Here is a 21757-nt window from a genome sequence, read left to right as displayed (position 1 = left end):
TTTTTGTATATGAAATGGAAAGCACAGGCAACAAAATAAATAATAGATATATTAGACTACATCAAAATTGAAAACTCTGGGCATCAAAGGGCACAATCAGCAGAGTGAAAAGGAAACCTATGAAATGAGAAAAAATATTTGTAAATCATGGATCTGACAATGAGTTAATATCCAGAGTATATAAAGAACAACTGTAACTCAACAACAAAAAAATCAAACAACCCAATTAAAAAATGGGCAAAGCATTAGCATTTGAAACTACAATTTTGGAAACTTAAAGCTAAGTTAATTTGGATCTGTTATTTGATTCATCCACTAAAGTTTTTTTGTTGTTGTTTAAAGTGCTTATAAGCATAATGATAAATGTCATGCACATTTGTGAAGAAACATCCTTTTTGGTTCCTTTTGGGAATGGGAGGCATTCCTTGATCTTTATGAATGACAGGTTACTGTTTTGCCTTACTTAACGTAGTGGAATAAAGCAGACAAAGCTTGAAAAAGAAAATGGGCAAAGTTTGAATAGACATTTCTCCAAAGAAGATATACAAATGGCCAATAAGTACAGAAAAAGTCCCCAACATCACTAATCATTACAGAAATGCAGATCAAAAGCACAACGAGACACTACCTCACACCCATTAAGATGGCTGCCATGAAAAAATCAGAAAATAACATGTTGGAAAGGATGTGGAGAAATCAGAACTCTTATGCAGTATTGTCACTGTACGGCAGTTCCTCAGAAAGATAAAAATAGAATTACCATATTATCTAGCAATTCTACTTCTACATACACCCAAAAGAATTGAAAGCTGGAACTCAAGAAGATATTTATATACCCATGTCCATTACATGATTAGTAATAGCCAAAATATGGAAGCAGTCCACTGAACGGATGAATGGAGAAACAAAATTGGTATGTACATGCAATAAAATATTATTCCACCTTAAAAAGGAAGGCAATTCTGACATATGGATGAACCTTGAGGACAGAAGCCAGTCACAAAAGGACAAATACAGCATGATATCACTTACATGAAGTACCTAGAGTAGTCACATTGATAGACACAGAGAGGAGAATGGTGTTTGCCAGGGGCTGGGGAAGAGAGAAATGGGAGTTATTGTTTACCGGATGCAGAGTTTCAAATTTGTGAGATAAAAAAGAGTTCTGTGGATGGATGGTAGTTATTGCAGTGCAACAATGTGAGTGTACTTAATACCACTGAAATGTGCACTTAAAATAATTCAGATGGTACATTTTATATTATGTGTATTTTACCACAATTTTAAAAAAGTATTGAAGAATAATCAGAAGGAAATACAATACAATGTGGAATGTTTGCCTCTAAAGTGGTACTTTTCTATTATTTTCCTCTTCCTATTTTCTACAATGACTACGTATTGCTATGTAGTTAGGAAAAAATAACTTAACTCAAAAGTTTCATATGAAAACTTACCCAAAGTTTCGGTTCATTAGATTTCAATCCATTCCTGATTTAGAAGAACTTCCTAGTTAAGAAAAAGACATAAAACAGAGGACTTTGTTATAAGAAGATGGAATAATCTCTACTGTATTTCTTGCATTATGTCACAAGCATTGTTGCATGCTTGCTATTCGAAACATCGGATAAGGGAACAGGAAGATCAAGTTCCTGAGTTGCAAATGAGTGCAGAGAAGTTACAATTGTATCATCACTGTTCATCACTTTAGATATAAAAGGAAGAGGAATGTTACATCAAGGGAGACCAGATCCTGTCCAGAGTGCTTGACTGGGGACAAACCTCTTTTGGTTTCCTCCCTCCCTTAAATAGGGGAAAGGGCTTCAAATTTCTCCTTAAACTTCAACCATAAAGGAGAGAAAACTCACCATCAGAGGATCAAACTATCAGTGGTGGTCATATCTGATAATTTTATTATGCATGAAATAAAAGGACTTTGTTGAAAAACCTCTGGGGTTGACATCTTATCTCCTGGAGTTCTGCAACTTTCATCCACTGACTTTAAAAAAGTCTATTTACTACTTTTGGGGCCTGCCAGAAAAATGGGAATCCCCCAGTTATTTATACAAAAATGTTGCTAAAGAAGTTTGCAATAATAATTACTACTTTATTGTATATTAAAATGACAATGTGGCCGGGCACAGTGTCTTGCACCTGTAATCCCAGCACTTTGGCAGGCGGATCATGTGAGGTCAAGAGTTCAAGACCAGTCTGGCCAAAACATGGTGAAACCTTGTCTCTACTAAAAATACAAAATTAGCCAGGTGTGGTGGCGCGTGCCTGTAATCCCAGCTACTCAGGAGGCTGAGGCAGGAGAATCATTTGAATCCAGGAAGTGGAAGTTGCAGTGAGCCGAGATCAGGCCACTGCACTCCAGCCTGGGCAACAGAGTGAGACTGTCTCAAAAAAAAAAAAAAAAAAAAAAAGGCAATGGATTACTCTTCCCAGTAATTTACATTTTTCAACTCTCCTATAACCCTCTCAAAGGCCAGCTTATTCTCCTACAGCCCCTAAACCACCATCCTAGGTCGAGGTCTCCTGTTCTTAACTGCCACTTATAAACCTTGCTTTCACACACTCCTATCCCCACCTTTGGAATTCATGTCACCAGATTCTATTATCCCACTGCCCTTCATTGTTGCTATCAGCTGCCAGTTCTCAGGCCATTTTGGCTCCTGGATCACTTGGTCTCTCCAAACCACTCTTATTCTTGGATATTTCAATAATCATGTGATGATCCAGGACTCTCCATTCCTTGAAATCCTTTCTTCCAAAGATGTTATCCTTGACACAACCTCAGTCATTCACTTCCATGGTCATACAGCCTAAATTTTGTTATCATCAATCACAGCAACTCTTCCAGATTTTCAAATTCACGAATCTCTCTCGCTATTCACTACTACCCATCTTGTCCCCTTTTAGTCTCCAAAATCCAACAATCCTAAAATCCCACTGGGACCTCTATGGATCCTACTCCTGAACCCTTACTGTACTTTTATGATCCGTTTACCTTCTGCTCACTTAGGTGACTATTTCACGCTGTCTCTTCTTCCTCCATCCTCATCCTCATCAGACGAGGACTTCCACAGGCTCCCACTCCCTTCTACGAATCTAACAGCAGCTGCATCCCATACTCTGTCTTCCCTTCTGCTATCAGAGAGGGACCACCCATGCTCTTATCTAAAACCAAGCACTCCATTTGGGCACTAAGTCCACCTGTGTTTCTATTCAAGGGCAGCAGCATTTCTCTCCTCTTCCTCTCTCAATCTTTTACATCGTCAAGCTTTTGCTCTCCTTTGGCTCATTCCTATCTGTTTACAAATATGCCATTCTTTCTTTCATCTTAGAAGAAAAATCTCTTCATCTCACTTTCATCAGTAGTTATTGTCTTTTTTAGCAAAATTCCTTGAAAGAATTGTCTCTACTTGAGCTTCCAATCTCTCTCTTCCCATTCTCTTTTAAACGCATTCTAATTAGACTTTTGTCCCATTATGCCACTGAAACAAATTTTGTCAAAGTCACTGATCAACTCCATGTTGCTAAATCCAGCCGTCAATTCTTCTTATTATTACTTTTTTTGAGATGGGAGTCTCCCTCTGTCACCCAGGCTGGAGTGCAATGAGGCAATCTTGACTCACTGCAACCTCCAACTCCCATGTTCAAGCGATTCTTGTGCCTCAGCCTCCCAAGTAGCTGGGATTACAGGCATTTGCCACCATATCCGACTAATTTTTGTATTTTTAGTAGAGATGGGTTTTCACCATGTTGGGCAGTCCGGTCTCGAACTCCTGACCTCAAGTGATTCACCTGCCCCGGCCTCCCAAACTGTTGGGATTACAGGCGTGAGCCACCATGCCCGGCCTCCAGCAGTCAATTCTTACTCCTTATCTTAGTTGATGTGCCAAAAACATGTGACATAAAGCCTCCCTCCTCTGCTGTGTTCCAGGAAACCATACTCTCTTGGTTTTCCTCCTGTATTACTGATCACTCCTTAGTCTTTTTGGCTGATTCCTCCTCTTCTTCTAGATCTCTTGATGTTGGAGTATGCAAAGGCTCAGTCTCAAACTATCTTCCTTTCTCCATCTAAACCTATTCCTCGGTGATTTCATTCAGTTCATGGTTGTAAATACCACATATTTATTGGTAATCATCAAATTCCTGTCTCCAGCCCAAACTTCACCTTAAACTTCAGATGCATATTTTCAACCGTAACTTGATATCTGCACTTGAGTTCACATTGAACCCCTGGTTGGCCTTTGTTAATGACTGAACCTTGTCAGCAGAGTGAAATGAAAGGCCAACTCTTGATGAGCTGGGCATTCAAAAGAGGCTGAATAGGAGCAGTTGGGGTTACCGGAAGGGCCATGCCTTGTGGAAGGAACTTGGCTGGAAGGAACTGCTTGGTTTCCTCCCGTTCACTTTCAATTTGTGCATGGGCAGCTGTAGTCTTAACAAGGTTTTCTTCTGACAACTATGACTTGGGGTGATAACTGTGTTGAGACACTGTGGGACTTCTGAAACCTGTCTGTTGCATAATAACTAAGGCTTTTCTGTTCTTTCACTGTGACTTCCTTTTTCACAAATAACTCCTGGCTTGCAAACGAGAGGTATTACCAGCCTATTCAATGTTTCCAGATTTCTGACAAGGGCTAGATAAAGAAGTATTTAAATCATTAAAATCTTAAAGAGTCTCCGTGCTGTATTTGTCTTTAATATATTTTTAAGAATCTAGGCCAGGTGCGGTGGCTCACGCCTGTAATCCCAGCACTTTGGGAGGCTGAGGTGGGCGGATCAAGAGGTCAGGAGATCGACACCATCCTGGCTAACATGGTGAAACCCCGTCTCTACCAAAAATACAAAAAATTAGCCAGGTGTGGTGGCGGGTGCCTGTAGTCCCAGCTACTCGCGAGGCTGAGGCAGGAGAATGACGTGACCTGGGAGGTGGAGCTTGCAGTGAGCCTAGATCAGGCCACTGCACTCCAGCCTGGGCGACAGAGCAAGACTCCATCTCAAAAAAAAAAAAAAAGAATCTAGATTTTTAAAACATTGTATCATTAGAAAGCAAAACAGTGTTGTTGTAAAAAAAATGTGGAGAAAAATAATATATAAAAGAACATAAGAATTATCTATGATCCTACTAAGAAATAAGCACTATGAATATTTTATAATTTTTTCTTTGTATAGCTATAGTATTTCTAATGAAGTTTTAAAAAGTATAAGTTTTCAAAATTTAGCTAAGTATTCTTTGTCTGACTACAATTGACCAGTCTTTGTGCCTCTAGATTGAGATGCCCAGGTGTACTCAGAAATGATTTAGAAAAACACTGTGACCCCCCTGTGTGTATTTTGGTGTGTGTGCTTCCTGTCACTCATGTTACAGTTAACTTGGTAATGTTTCTACACATGCTATCTTCTGTTTTTCTTTCAGCCTTACTTTAAAGCTGGACATCCTCACCACTCTGCCTGCCCCGACCTACTTAACACAAACAACTAACCCCAATAGCCAAGCATCATCAGTGAGTGCTAACCTTTATCAAAACCCTTTCCTAGAAAAAATCTCTGATACCTTGGTATTGGGCAGGCATGGCGCAGTTGATAGCCGGAAGGAGGGAGTGGGGTAAGGTTAGAACCTCCCCTGGAGCTGGCTGTGAAAGTCAGGAAGGCACCTTGAAGGACAGACAGAGCTTCAGGTCCTTGGGAGAGTGTGCTCTGGCAAGTGTGTCATCTTAGGCAAAGTAGATCTAAACAGAGAATTGGCAGTTCTGGTAACCAGCAGGGTTAGAATGGATTAAGTGCGCAGCCTGAGGTAGAGAGATGGAGTCATGCTAACAGCCTAGCACAGCAAGGAGGTAGAAATAGTAATCATTACCATTTATTGAGTAAATACTGCTACCAATAATAGTCAACTCATAAAACTGTAGTGAGTATTAAGATAATATATATAAGCATTGTAACAGAAAGGCTGACACACAGAACATGCTTAACAAATACTTATTAAAGAATAATGCATGCCACTTATTGTTATTAACTATCATTATTCAGCACTGGTGAACAGATGAGAGTGTCATTTAGGGTGGGGGAAGGGGGCTGCTTCCTTACATCTTTAAACACTGCCTGCTCATGAATTTCCTCCACCCCATGATCTATTCACTTCATGGTGGATCCCAACCACACAGTAAGTCTCCTGCTTCCAAGTGAGTGCTTTTTTGTATTCGTTGCACACTGGGTAACCTGGGTTCTAATCCTGACTCCATCACAAACCAGCTACGTGTGAACTTGTGCAAGTCACCTTTCCCTGCTAGACCTCAGTTTCCTCCTTTCTAAAGTTGGGGATTTTTGCTAAAGTCTTTAAAGTCCCTTTCGATTCTATGATTCTGTAGTGCTACTTCCGCCATCCCAAAGTTCAGCAGCAAGTGACCAAGGATCAGTGCCAGCCTGCTCTGCTACAGTAGGATATACATAGCACTTAATAATGGCTACTGTTTGTTTTTATCAAGCATTGCTATAAGGGTCTTAATATATTAACTCATTTAATTGTCAAAAAAAACTTAAGGAAAATGGACGTTGTTATCCTCATGTTATGGATGAGAAAATTAAGGCCGTTAGTGATTAACTTGGTCATGGCCAAAAAACAAGGAAGAGACAAAGCTGATACTAACACAAGGAGTCAATGTATCATATTAAAAGCATCCTGTACTGCAGGTTCCCATTTACACTTGATAAAGGTAACCTAGATCAGGTGTCATTTTGAATAGATAGTAAAGTCTTGTTTTTAAATAACCTGATAGAACAAGAGCAAAAACTTGGCCATGCTATGGACAATCTGCTTTAAAACACATACCTGCTGATACAGAATCTATGGTATTCATTTGGGGACTCTTTAAATATATTTAAATGGAGCAAATATTCAGGGTGTGTTGTTTTGTTATGCAACACCAAATCAAAGGAGGCATCTGGAAGGATCTGGAGCCTCTCAAATGTTACAATCTTCTACCATCTCTAGTTGAGTAGGTGTTATTATATACTTATAAGAAAATAGATGCAGTTCTCCAAGTGTTATGTTGATGAATTTATGAATTAATTTTTCAATTTAACCCATGGGGAAAATTTCATTTGTGAGCTAGAGAGTTTTAACGGTGGTAAGTCTCATTCAAAGAAAAAAAATTGAGCAGGACAGTAGAGATCCATGAAATTTTATTTATTTAGCAAATCTGTATTGTCCACCTACAATGTGTCATGCATTGGGCTAGGTACTGGGAATTCAGAGATAAAAAGATATAGTCTTGATCTTCAAAAAGAGCTAGTTGTGTACAGAGATGAAGAAATCATCACAATTTATTTTAATAAGTTATTGAGTAGAGAAAATCTCTGGGTCCTAAGAAATGGCTAACCTAACAGGACAAAGTGGCCACTGACTTCAGTAGAAAGCAGTCATGTAAGTCAAGTCTTCCCAGGGGTAGTGATGCTTGAGCTGGGTCTTAGAAATAAAATAGGCCACAAACGAAGGAAATGGTCTTGCAACAAGAAAAGTAATAGTGGTGACAAGAGTATGGCATGGTTGGGAAAGAACAAGTAACTTGACACTACTGAAGTTTAGCTTCATCTGGGGTATTGGAGAGGAATAAAAGATGTGGTTGGAAGGTGGCCAAATAGGAACAGCTCCAGTCTACAGCTCCCAGCATGAGCAATGCAGAAGACGGATGATTTCTGCATTTCCAACTGAGCAAATTGCACATGAGGAGATTATATCCCATGCCTGGCTCGGAGGGTCCCACACCCACGGAGCCTCACTCATTGCTAGCACAGCAGTCTGAGATCGAACTGCAGGGTGGCAGCAAGGCTGGGGGAGGGGCGCCTGCCATTGCTGAGGCTGGAGTAGGTAAACAAAGCAGCCTGGAAGCTCAAATTGGGTGGAGCCCACCGTAGCTCAAGGAGGCCTGCCTGCCTCTGTAGACTCTACCTCTGGGGGCAGGGTATAGCCGAACAAAAGGCAGCAGAAACCTCTGCAGACTTAAATGTCCCTGTCTGACAGCTTTGAAGAGAGTAGTGGTTGCCCCAGCACGGAGTTTGAGATCTGAGAACAGACAGACTGCCTCCTCAAGTGGGTCCCTGACCCCCGAGTAGCCTAACTGGGAGGCACCCTCCAGTAGGGGCAGACTGACACCTCACACGGCCAGGTACCCCTCTGAGACGTAGCTTCCAGAGGAACGATCAGGCAGCAACATTTGCTGTTCAGCAATATTTGCTGTTCTGCAGCCTCTGCTGCTGTTACCCACGCAAACAGGGTCTGGAGTGGTCCTCCAGCAAACTCCAACAGACCTGCAGCTGAGGGTCCTGATTGTTAAAAGGAAAACTAACAAACAGAAAGGACATCCACACCAAAACCCCATCTGTACGTCACCATCATCAAAGACCAAAGGTAGATAAAACCACAAAGATGGGGAAAAAACAGAGCAGAAAAGCTGAAAATTCTAAAAATCAGAGCGCCTCTCCCCCTCCAAAGGAATGCAGCTCCTCTCCAGCAACAGAACAAAGCTGGATGGAGAATGACTTTGACGAGTTCAGAGAAGAAGGCTTCAGATGATCAAACTTTTCTGAGCTAAAGGAGGAAGTTCGAACTCATTGCAAAGAAGCTAAAAACCTTGAAAAAAGATTAGACGAATGGCTAACTAGAATAACCAGTGTAGAGAAGTCCTTAAATGACCTGATGGAGCTGAAAGCCATGGAACAAGAACTATGTGATGAACGCACAAGTTTCAGTAGCCGATTCGATCAACTGGAAGAAAGGGTATCAGTGATTGAAGATCAAATGAATGAAATGAAGCGAAAAGAGAAGTTTAGAGGAAAAAGAGTAAAAAGAAATGAACAAAGCCTCCAAGAAATATGGGACTATGTGAAAAGACCAAATCTATGTCTGATTGGTGTACCTGAGAGTGATGGGGAGAATGGAACCAAGTTGGAAAACACTCTGCAGGATATTATCCAGGACAACTTCCCCAACCTAGCAAGTCAGGCCAACATTCAAATTCACGAAATACAGAGAAAGCCACAAAGATACTCCTCAAGAAGAGCAACTCCAAGACACATAATTGTCAGATTCACCAAAGTTGAAATGAAGGAAAAAATGTTAAGGGCAGCCAGAGAGAAAGGTTGGGTTACCCCCAAAGGGAAGCCCATCAGACTAACAGCGGATCTCTTGGCAGAAACTCTACAAGCCAGAAGAGAGTGGGGGCCAATATTCAACATTCTTAAAGAAACGAATTTTCAACCCAGAATTTCATTTTCAGCCAAACTAAGCTTCATAAGTGAAGGAGAAATAAAATACTTTACAGACAAGCAAATGCTGAGAGATTTTGTCACCACCAGGCCTTCCCTAAAAGAGCTCCTGAAGGAAGCACGAAACATGGAAAGGAAAAACCAGTACCAGCCACTGCAAAAACATGCCAAATTGTAAAGACCATCAATGCTAGGAAGAAACTGCATCAACTAATGAGCAAAATAACCAGCTAACATTATAATGACAGGATCAAATTCACACAAAACAATATTAACCTTAAATGTAAATGGGCTAAATGCTCCAATTAAAAGACACAGACTGGCAAATTGGATAAGGAGTCAAGACCCATCAGTGTGCTGTATTCAGGAGACCAATCTCATGTGCAGAGACACACATAGGCTCAAAATAAAGGGATGGAGGAAGATCTACCAAGCAAATGGAATACAGAAAAAGGCAGGGGTTGCAATCCTAGTTTCTGATAAAACAGACTTTAAACCAACAAAGATCAAAAGAGACAAGGCCATTACATAATGGTAAAGAGATCAATTCACCAAGAAGAGCTAACTATCCTAAATATATATGCACTCAATACAGGAGCACCCAGATTCATAAAGCAAGTCCTTAGAGACCTACAAAGATACTTAGACTCCCACACAATAATAACGGGAGAGTTTAACACCCCACTGTCAACATTAGACAGATCAACAAGACAGAAAGTTAAAAAGGATATCCAGGAATTGAACTCAGCTCCGCACGAAGCGGACCTAATAGACATCTACACAACTCTCCACCCCAAATCAACAGAATATACATTCTTCTCAGCACCACATCACACTTATTCCAAAACTGACCACATACTTGGAAGTAAAGCAAGCCTCAGCAAATGTAAAAGAACAGAAATTATAACAAACTGTCTCTCAGACCACAGTGCAATCAAACTAAAACTCAGGATTAAGAAACTCACTCGAAACCGCTCAACTACATGGAAACTGAACAACCTGCTCTTGAATGACTACTGGGTACATAATGAAATGAAGGCAGATATAAAGATGTTCTTTGAAACCAATGAGAACAAAGTCACAACATGCCAGAATCTCTGGGACACATTTAAAGTAGTGTGTAGAGGGAAATTTATAGCACTAAATGCCCACAAGAGGAAGCAGGAAAGATCTTAAATTGACATCCTAACATCACAATTAAAAGAACTAGAGAAGCAAGGGCAAACACATTCAAAAGCTAGCAGAAGGCAAGAAATAACTAAGATCAGAGCAGAACTAAAGGAGATAGAGACACAAAAAACCCTTCAAAAAAATCAATGAATCCAGGAGCTGGTTTTTTGAAAAGATCAACAAAATTGATAGACCACTAGCAAGACTAATAAAGAAAAAAAGAGAGAAGAATCAAATAGATGCAATAAAAAATGATAAAGCGGATATCACCACCGATCCCACAGAAATACAAACTACCATCAGAGAATACTATAAACACCTCTATGCAAATAAACTAGAAAATCTAGAAGAAATGGATAAATTCCTCGACACATACATCCTTCCAAGATTAAACCAGGTAGAAGTTGAATCCTTGAACTGACCAATAACAGGCTCTGAAATTGAGGCAATAATTAATAGCTTACCAACCAAAAAAAGTCCAGGACCAGACAGATTCACAGCCAAATTCTACCAGAGGTACAAAGAGGGGCTGGTACCATTCCTTCTGAAACTATTCCAATCAATAGAAAAAGAGGGAATCCTCCCTAACTCATTTTATGAGGCTAGCATCATCCTGATACCAAAGCCTGGCAGAGACACAATGAAAAAAGAGAATTTTAGACCAATATCCCTGATGAACATCGATGCAAAAATCCTCAATAAAATACTGGCAAACCAAATCCAGCAGTGCATCAAAAAGCTTATCCACCATGATCAAGTGGGCTTCATCCCTGGGATGCAAGGCTGGTTCAACATACACAAATCAATAGATGTAATCCAGCATATAAATAGAACCAAAGACAAAAACCACTTGATTATCTCAATAGAGGCAGAAAAGGCCTTTGACAAAAGTCAACAGCCCTTCATGCTAAAAACTCTCAATAAATTAGGTATTGATGGGATGTATCGCAAAATAATAAGAGCTATCTATGACAAACCAACAGCCAATATCATACTGAATGGGCAAAAACTGGAAGCATTCCCTTTGAAAACTGGCAAAAGACAGGGATGCCTTCTCTCACCACACCTATTCAACATAGTGTTGGAAGTTCTGGCCAGGGCAGTCAGGCAGGAGAAAGACATAAAGGGTATTCAATTAGGAAAAGAGGAAGTCAAATTGTCCCTGTTTGCAGATGACGTGACTGTATATCTGGAAAACCCCATCGTCTCAGCCCAAAATCTCCTTAAACTGATAGGCAACTTCTGCAGTCTCAGGATACAAAATCAATGTGCAAAAATCACAAGAATTCCTCCACACCAATAACAGACAAACAGAGAGCCAAATCATGAGTGAACTCCCATTCACAATTGCTTCAAAGAGAATAAAATACCTAGGAATCCAACTTACAAGGGATGTGAAGGACCTCTTCAAGGAGAACTACAAACCACTGCTCAATGAAATAAAAGAGGACACAAACAAATAGAAGAACATTCCATGCTCATGGATAGGAAGAATCAATATCATGAAAATGGCCATACTGCCTAAGGTAATTTATAGATTCAATGCCATCCCCATCAAGCTACCAATGACTTTCTTCACAGAACTGGAAAAAACTACTTTAAAGTTCATATGGAACCAAAAAAGAGCCCACATCACCAAGACAATCCTAAGCCAAAAGAACAAAGCTGGAGGCATCATGCTACCTGACTTCAAGCTATGCTTCAAGGCTATAGTAACCAAAACATCATGGTACTGGCACCAAAACAGAGATATAGACCAATGGAACAGAACAGAGCCCTTAGAAATAATACCACACCTCTACAACCATCTGATCTTTGACAAACCTGACAAAAACAAGAAATGGGGAAAGGATTCCCTATTTAATAAATGGTGCTTGGAAAACTGGCTAGCCATATGTAGAAAGCTGAAACTGGATCCCTTCCTTACACCTTACACAAAAATTAATTCAAGATGGATTAAAGACTTAAATGTTAGACCTAAAGCCATAAAAACCCTAGAAGAAAACCTAGGCATTACCATTCAGGACATAGGCATGGGCAAGGACTTCATGTCTAAAACACCAAAAGCAATGGAATAAATGCCAAAATTGACAAATGGGATCTAATTAAACTAAAGAGCTTCTGCACAGCAAAAGAAACTACCATCACAGTGAACAGGCAACCTACAAAATGGGAGAAAATTTTTGCAATCTACTTATTTGACAAAGGGCTAATATCCAGAATCTACAAAGAACTCAGACAAACTTACAAGAAAAAAACAAACAACCCCATCAAAAAGTGGGTGAAGGATATGAACAGACTCTTCTCAAAAGAAGACATTTATGCAGCCAACAGACACATGAAAAAATGCTCATCATCACTGGCCATCAGAGAAATGCAAATCAAAACCACAATGAGATATCATCTCACACCAGTTAGAATGGCAATCATTAAAAAGTCAGGAAACAACAGGTGCTGGAGAGGATGTGGAGAAATAGGAACACTTTTACACTGTTGGTGGGACTGTAAACTAGTTCAACCATTGTGGAAGACAGTGTGGCATTTTCTCAAGGATCTAGAACTAGAAATGCCATTTGACCCCGCCATCCCATTACTGGGTATATACCCAAAGGATTATAAATCATGCTGCTATAAAGACACATGCACACGTATGTTTATTGTGGCACTATTCACAATAGCAAAGACTTGGAACCAATCCAAGTGTCCATCAATGATAGACTGGATTAAGAAAATGTGGCACATATACACCATGGAATACTATGCAGCCATAAAAAAGGATGAGTTCATGTCCTTTATAGGGACCTGGATGAAGCTGGAAACCATCATTCTCAGCAAACTATTGCAAGGACAAAAAACTAAACACCCCATGTTCTCACTCATAGGTGGGAACTGAACAATGAGAACACTTGGACACAGGAAGGGGAACATCACACACCAGGGCCTGTAGTGGGGTTGGGGGTTGGGGGATGGGGGAGGGATAGCATTAGGAGATATACCTAATGTAAATGACGAGTTAATGGGTGCAGCACACCAACACAGCACGTGTATACATATGTAACAAACCTGCGTGTTGTGCACATGTACCCTAGAAACAAACCTGCATGTTGTGCACATGTACCCTAGAACTTAAAGTATGATTAAAAAAAAAAAGATGTGGCTGGAGAAGCATGTAGCTGGGAGATCAAGAAGGCTATAAAGATATGTGCTCAGAAAAGGAGGCATCTGAACAGCATGATCTGATACAAATTGTTCAAAAACAGCCCTGCACCCAGACTAGAGACGGAGGAGATCACGGTATGGTGCAGGATGCTGATGGCCTGAACCAAGTGAGAATGGATCGATATGGTAGATTCAAAAGACATTTAGAGAATGGAATCAGTGTGACTTCAAAATTGATTAGCTATTGTTGATTAAATAAAAAAGACATCTAGGGTGACTTCAAAGTTTTTGGCTTGGCTGAATTTGGGGTGAATTTTAGTGCCAGATAGCAATATAAAAATTACTGGTGGAGGCAGTAAATGATGAGTCCAATTTTGAAAATGTTAGAAGTGAGATGCCTGTGGAATACAGAGTAGAAATGGTAAGTAGGCATTTGGATAGGAGTCTAGACTCAGGGAGAGGAATGGCAGGGCCTTTAATATATTAGTGTTAAGTACATCCAAGGTGAACATACAGTAAGAGAGAAAGAGGGTAGAGAACAGAATCTAACATGTATAATGGGGCAGAGAAAGAGAATAGAGAAGTAAGAGCAGCCAGAGATGTGGGAGGAAGATCAGAAGATCAGATGTGGCAGGAAGATCACTCAAGGTGATATGGAAACCAAAGGAGGGAATTTAGAGAAAAAGTGTTAGTATCATAATAGTGTCATAATTTTAGAAAGAGAGAGAGAGAAAATAAAGTCTAAAAAGCAGCCTTTGCGTTTGTCTCCTGGGAAGCCTCTGATACATGAATGTAAGTAAGTTCAGGCAAATGCCAGATTGCAGGGAGGTAGAAGTAAAAGGTGAAGAAATGGAGCTGAGGAGTAGAGGCTTGTCTATGGAGGAATGTGGCTGAGAGGCACAGGAGAGAAAGGGAAGTAGCCCAAGAGGGATGTAGCTGCAAAAAGGGGTTTGTTTATTTGTTTGTTTGCTTGCTTTTTTCAGGATACTCACACTTAAGCATGCTTACTGCCGCAGCAGAGGGCTGAGAAGGCAGCGTCCTCCTGAAAGAGGAAAAAGGAAGGGGACAGACTCCAGTTGTAAGGATTGGTTTGCCTTGCCTTGGGGAGGCAGGACACACTTTTTACTGAAACAGACAGGAAAGAGGCAGAGGTGCTCTGGTTGCGTGAGGTTTTTAAGTAGAGGGCAGGGGAGGGGAAGGAAGGAAGTTGATGGAGTTACTTGCTTTTGGGCTGAGAGTAAGAAGTGAGGTGGCAGAACTGGAGCTTGAGGAGAATGAAAAACCTTCAGTAGAGTACCTGAGAGGAGTGGCCCGGGAAGCTGCCCATCAACAAGTAGAGGGATCTCCAGGTAGCACCAAGGGTCCAGCTGAGAGTGTGACCAAGAATTTTAGTGTCATTAATTGTGTGGAGTTTTCTCCAGAAGCCTTTAGGCTTTATCCTTTATTAAGCACTTACGATTGTGCTTAGTAATTATGCTTAAGGACTGAGGGGCCTGTGGGAACAGGTAAGTGATGGCTCAGAGGAATGGTGACTGGGAGAAATGAGGGCAGGGACCAGCACCTAGAGGTCTTGACAGATGGGCTAACGAAAGCAGAGATGAAGAAAGAGGGCTGTTTTTTAGGGAGTTGGATACTGAAGTATAAAATTTGAGAGCTAGACCCTGTCTCAGGGACTGTAAGCTCCAGGATGTGAATCTGAGAGTCAGTGCTGAGGGAGGAGAAGGGTTTTGGAGAGAGAGGTCATCGAGTGAAGGTTCAGTTGTCCACAAAGACACTGTAATTGGATGATGGGAGGATATGGGGTGAAAATGCATCTGTAAGTCGATAGCTCACTCAGGCTCTAAAATGTGAGCCTAGCCCAGGACGTAGAACTTGCAATGAGCCGTGATCACAATCACATCACTGCACTCCAGCCTGGGCAGCAGAGTGAGACCCTGTCAAATAAATAAATAAATAAATAAATAAATAAATAAAATGTGAGACTGCTGATACAGAATATACGGTATCTTCTGTATCCCATGTATCAAATGCCCCAGAGGATTTCTCTTCCTACAAGTCTCTATCACAAGTGCTTGATGAACATTCTGGTGAGAACATGTGCTTGGGAATAAGGTGATCAGAGGTCACTTTACTGAGTGAAAATATATTCAAGGGATGTGCCCCAAGAAGACCCCACAGAGAGCTAGAAAGAGCAGAAAGCTAGAAGGAGAGCCTAACCTTATCTACATAATGGTGCGGGAGTCTGTATAGCATGGAATTAACACAGTAAGGGCGCTTCTAACAGTTGCTGAGCTGCCCTGGCAAGCTGCACCTTCAGAAGCCTAAACCAAGTTTCTCATGTCCCAAGGAAGAGGGTAGGTTTAGAGTAACAGGAAATCTGGGCTCAAAGGTCTTCAAATGTTGCTTATTGAGTAACCTGCAATCTTCAGAAGTGTATGTCAAACCTAATACATTAATATATCAAAAGAGATGTTACCACTTACAGTTTATTATCTTTCACAATAATTATTTGGGGCATGACCTCAGGGAAGAAAATTTCTCGGTAATGATATAGTTATCTTGGAAAATGATGACGGGCTGACCAGCAGTGTCCAAACTTTAATTAGAGCTGAAGTTACTGTGAAGAAATGCCAACTAAAAGGACACATGATGAGGTTCTAAATTTTTTTTTTTGTAGAAAGAAAGGTAATTATGAATGGACAAGGCTTTTGCTGGCAATTCTGCAGATATTTTGGGTGCATATTATGCACTGATGGAGAATGCACCACAGTAACCAGATGTGCTGGGGTTAAGGTCAAAGCAGTGCTGGGTGAGCCAATGACACAATGCACTTTGAGGTGCAGTAGGAGTATATACAAAGACATGACAAAATTGAATATAAGTACAATATGTGCAGCTATAAATGACTAAATCCAAAATATGGAAATCCATAAGAACAAGAAATGAGTTAAGAGGTTATTTGCACACAGGTCAGGCCAAGTTTCCATTCCCCCTTCCCTGCCTTTTTTTTTTTTTTTTATCTTTAAGCCAAAAGAATTATTAGACTGAAGTAAAAGCTACAGTTGACAGAGAAGCAATCAACACAAGAAAAATGAACCAATAGTAAGTGTTTCAATTGGTATTTCCTTCTCTGTTCACTGACTCCGCTGCACCTGTTTGTTCCTAGCACTGAGACTCCGTCCTCTCTTCTTTCACATAGCTGGTTATTTGTATGCCAAATAAAAAGAAGGAAAAACTTTTATCTTCCAAAGCTGCATAGTTTTATTTACTATATATTATTAGCAATATAGTTCTATTTAATAAACTATATTTGTTTTCTCAAAAAACGATATAAGTATATTATATAATAATTTAAAATTTTTTTGTAAGAATATCATGTTATGTAGAAAGAAATAGAAGGAAGGGAAAGAATCTATCACTGTAAGACAACAATCACTTTTAGAATATTTCTGAATTTATATCTATACCATTTTATGTAAATACTTGCATGCATACAAGTTATTCAATCCTGAGTCTGTTTTTCACTTAGTATTTTCTGTGCTGGTACTATTTTTTATCCTATCATGTTTTATGGGTACAGTATCTTTTGCTTAACCTCCCCCTTTTATGAGAATGCTTGCAATTATTTGTTATTACGACTTTATGATGAACATGTTTGCGAATTTTTCCCTTGTCTAGAATTATTTCCCCCTTAGGATGGATTCCCAGAAATGAAATTATTGCATATAGCCATTGGCACATACTATGACCCATTAATAGCCCTTGATCTAGATAATGTTTAAAGTACCCCCTGGCCCCTGAGTTTAGAAGTTCAGTGAAACAAGCAGAATGAACCTGTAGTATTCACGCTGAGACATTTCACCCTTTCTATCACTCTTACTTGAAAAAGTATTGGCTATCTTCTGCATCCCTTCAATTATATGATAATTTATGAGGAAATATAATAGTTTATTAGGCTACAGGTGTGATAAACGTTTGATAAAATATTTCTCTGTCAAATACTTTGTACATCTATACTTAGGAAATTGAACAGATTGCATTGTCAACTGAGCTCTGTAACCAAGGCCCAGTAAAGTTCAAAGATACTGCACTGGCTAAGAAAATATCCACTTCTCAAATGCATTAGTGTAGCATGTCTGAAACTTTAGCCATTTGCATGCCATCTTCATAATTTTTGCCAAATCTGCAGATTACCTGTAATATTATTTATTTAATCATTTCCTTAAAATCAATAGTAAATTAGCTCAACTTCTTACTTAACACTTTCCTGAACAATAGTATTCATGAAATTCTAGGTTTTATAAGCAAATTATGTTAATTTATATTAAGCTAGCAAATAACTCAAAATTTTGAAGTTTAGACATGTACTGCCTAAAATCAGTAGCATGTATACCATACTTAGGAAAAGTTGTATTTGTATGTATCTGATATTTAAGTTATAATCATCTCTTCTTTTCTTCAGACATAGAAGAATGATAGCACCAGATAATATTCTTTCTTTTAAGTTTGTCTATCCCACAGTTCTCTATAAATAAAGCATATTACAACATTCTGCAAAAACAGCTGTCACCATCAATAACAAGAAACAAAGACTCCCCCATATAGAGAGGCAACAAATACAATACAAAATACAAAAAAAACAAAAATATGGAATATATTTTCACCAAAAGTTTAAATGCTCATTCCTTTAAGAGTTCTTCAATCCATAGATATTCAAAATTTCAAGAAAGAAAATCATTTACAATGAACAGCTTATGCCAAAAAGCCATCATTCTCTGCAATAGATTAGAGAATAATAAAAGCAATTCATGCCTTGTGTTCATGGGAAAGGGATCAGTAAAATTGTTTGGAATAAAAGGAGTCATGGAATTTCAGAAATATCTTGAAATGCACAAACTTATTCTTAAGGAAAACTTCAGGCTCTAAATCCAAACCTAGATCACATGGCACTTGCTGGGAGGTATTGTTACAGCTTAACACATCAGCAAAGCTCATCACAGTATTATTATATATGATAATGCCTAATATCCATCATAATTTACACATGCCTTTTCTTTACAGCTTAAAATAGATTTTGAAAAGTTTAAAGTAATTATTGGCTTCCTACTCATGCAGATAGAGATGCTATACAATTTTGGTGTCTTCTTGGTGGAAGAATTTGAGAGATTCATCTCAGATTTAAAAGATCTTTGATATGGGGAATAAGTTATTTCTAAAATAATTTCAAGTATTTTGTTTCTCTTGAGGCTTGAGGTTGATGGGGTGGGAAGGAGGTGGGAAGAGAGAAGTAAATTGTTTCGGTCAGCAGACAAGGACTGGACTTGACATTGGTTCTAGAGTCTAGAGTGTATCCCAAGTGCATAAATTATACCCCAAATTAAATGGATATTGTTTCTTATAAGAGAATTAGTGGCACAAAGTAAAAAGAAAGTAAAAGGGAGAGACAGAGAGACAGAGAGAGAGAGAAATATATATTGCAAGCAGAGATGCTATTATATTGTGGCATAAAGTCCTCTCCTTCCTGATCCTGCCTCTGTTTGTACCCTCACCCATCCTCAAATCCCAAACCATCTTAAAGGTTTTAATTTGTGGCTTTCCAAAGTACTCTAAAGTACTAATTTCAAACACTAGAATTTTTTAATGAAAGGATTTTTCTAAATAGACATGCAAAGGAATTTAATTTTTCTGGATGCTTTGTCTCTAAACAATGCTTCCACGCACTCAGAATTCCCGTCAATTCACCCATATGAGACGAGTAAGTCTCGTGCCTTATCTACCTGTTTCCTAGCAAAATTACTGATGCTGTCATAAAAGTGGTAGTTTCTATTATTACCTATGTATTCCCGGCAAAAGTCATAGAGTTTTTTTTTAAACAAATAATCCTAACAATCCTTTAATTAAACATCTCAGTTAAGTGACAAGTAAGACCAGAAGCTCAGTGACTTAAGAAACTTGTTATTAAAACCTTATGAAAAACTGGTTTGCCTTCTCCCCTTCATAATGACTACAGTTTACCATTGTAGGTAACTTTTCCCTTCTCTCCCTCCCCTTCCCCACTCCACCCCCTTCACCCCACCAACTCACCCTCCCCTTTCTGGAAAGTTTCTATTATAGAAGCGCAAAGGTTCTTAGAGCTCTAAAGTTATTTAAATATAAACAAGATCAGCAGATGGAAACTGAGTCAACACTTAAGACAAATACTTCCTCATATATTATGCCATCTACTGCGTTTTGTCATTTAAAGGATGATACTCACTTTTATCTTAAAGAGGAAAAGTACTTTAAGACCAGCAAATCTAACTCTGAGCAGAGTTAATTCTGGTACAGCCTCTCTGAAATACACTGTTTCTCATAAACGGCTTCAGTTTCAGGAAGTAGGAATTAAAAAAAAAAAAAAAAACCAATCCTGTGACTGTCTCAGAATATGATTGTGTAATTCAATTCCGGGACTTTCAGCAATCTTGCACCATAAGACACACCCCTTTAGGAATTGCTTCGGTGAAAGGTATTCTGGGAGCTGTATTACTACAGAAAAGTTCCTTCTCCTAATGAAAGTGCAAGAAAAACTTATTATTTAGACTAAGAATGGAGAGTCCTCTTAGAGCCAAGAAGAGAGAATGTCAGTAAGAAACAATGAATGTGACATTGTTGAAATCTGTTAGCAAAAGACAGATGCACATTAAGGCTTCATTCTGTGCTCTGTCTTAGAAGTGAGCTTGTTATCACAGAGACACATATATTGCTGAACTGGAAAATAAAGTTAGGACTTTTTTGGATAGAATATCTGATTAGGCTGACTAGTTTGACAGTGAAAAGTGTCTTATTGAGTTACACAGTGGACATTGTCCTTCAATGGAACAACTGAAATCTGCAACTCGAAATTTTGACAAAAAAATCAAAAGTATCTAAGATTTCTAAATGTCAAAATATATTTTATTGGAAAAGTTATTGACATAAACAATATTTTAATTTTCTCAATCCTTTTTGAGCCTGCTGGGTTAAAGAAGTTTCCTCTAGAGTGAAGGAATAATAGGTTTTATTAATAGTAATTTGATACATTTTGGTAAAGCCTTTGGTATACTTCCTAGAAACTGAGAGAGTGAAGGACTCCAAAAGCTGGGTCATAAATGCTTTGGCAAGTCAATTGTTTACAACAAAATAGGAGGAAATAATTGAATAGTCAGTTGCTCGATCACTTAAAACACATTTTTTTGTGATAGATCGCTATGTAATGTTTAATATATGACCTTAGAAGTTTAAATAACCAAATGGCATTGCTATAACAAAATTCTATCTCTATTTATTTATGTAAACACAGTTCCTCTCCTCTTCCATGTGTATATTTTTGTGGAATGTTGTTTTATTCCAACTATAAGTAACATTCATCTGTGAATTAATTTTTTAAAACTCCAGAAATCTTATTGAGAAGTGACACTTGAATAAATTTTATCGCTTAATATTCATCAAAACATACCATTTTATTTTTGTCTTTTTCATCAATTATGAATCAATACTTGTACAATTCAATCTTTAAGAAAGTTTAATACTTAGAGTCTATGGTCACAGAAAATAGAAATGTTTAGTTTCTTTTTTCTTTTCTATTTTTTTTTTTTGAGATGGAGTTTTGCTCTTGTTGCCCAGGCTGGAGTGCAGTGGCACAATCTCGGCTCACTGCAGCCTCTGCCTCCTGGGTTCAAATGATTCTCCTGCCTCAGCCTTCCAAGTAGCTGGGATTACAGGTGCCTGCCAGCACGCCCAGCTAATTTTTTGTATTTTTAGTAGAGGTGGGGCTTCACCATGTTGGCCAGGCTGGTCTCGAACTCCTGACCTCAGGTCTGTCTGCCTCGGCCTCCCAAAACACTGGGATTACAGGTGTGAGCCACCACACCCAGCCAGAAAGGTTTAATTTCAATATATACTTTTTTTGAGAGACATGTTGCCCAGGCTGGAGTGCAGTGGCGTGATCTCTGTTCACTGCAACCTCTGCCTCCTGGGTTCAAGCGATTCTCCTACCTCAGCTTCCCAAGTAACTGGGACTACAGGCACCCGCCACCACGCCCAGCTAATTTTTGTATTTTAGTAGAGACAGGGTTTCACCATATCGGCCAGGCTGGTCTCGAACTCCTGACCTCTGGTGATCTGCCTGCCTTCGCTT

General features: G+C 39.2%; 1 protein-coding gene across 13 annotated transcripts in view; it reads right to left on the bottom strand.

Annotated features, from left to right (window-relative positions):
• ALPK1 (alpha kinase 1) overlaps positions 1 to 21757 on the bottom strand; it is a 156149-nt gene that overhangs the window by 124304 nt on the left and 10088 nt on the right. For 4 of the 13 annotated variants that reach the window (XM_063809742.1, XM_063809745.1, XM_063809748.1 and 1 more), the window contains exon 2: positions 1455 to 1506. The gene's annotated coding sequence lies outside the window, so the exon portion shown is untranslated. Of the gene's footprint in view, positions 1 to 1032; positions 1094 to 1454; positions 1507 to 19858; positions 20095 to 21757 lie in introns of those variants that run through there. The other 9 variants (XM_016952036.4, XM_063809747.1, XM_063809743.1 and 6 more) reach the window with 8 other exon arrangements.

Source organism: Pan troglodytes, chromosome 3 (genome assembly GCF_028858775.2).
Source record: "Pan troglodytes isolate AG18354 chromosome 3, NHGRI_mPanTro3-v2.0_pri, whole genome shotgun sequence".
NCBI classification, from domain to species: Eukaryota; Metazoa; Chordata; class Mammalia; order Primates; family Hominidae; genus Pan; species Pan troglodytes.
This window is presented reverse-complemented; position numbering and strand designations above follow the sequence as displayed.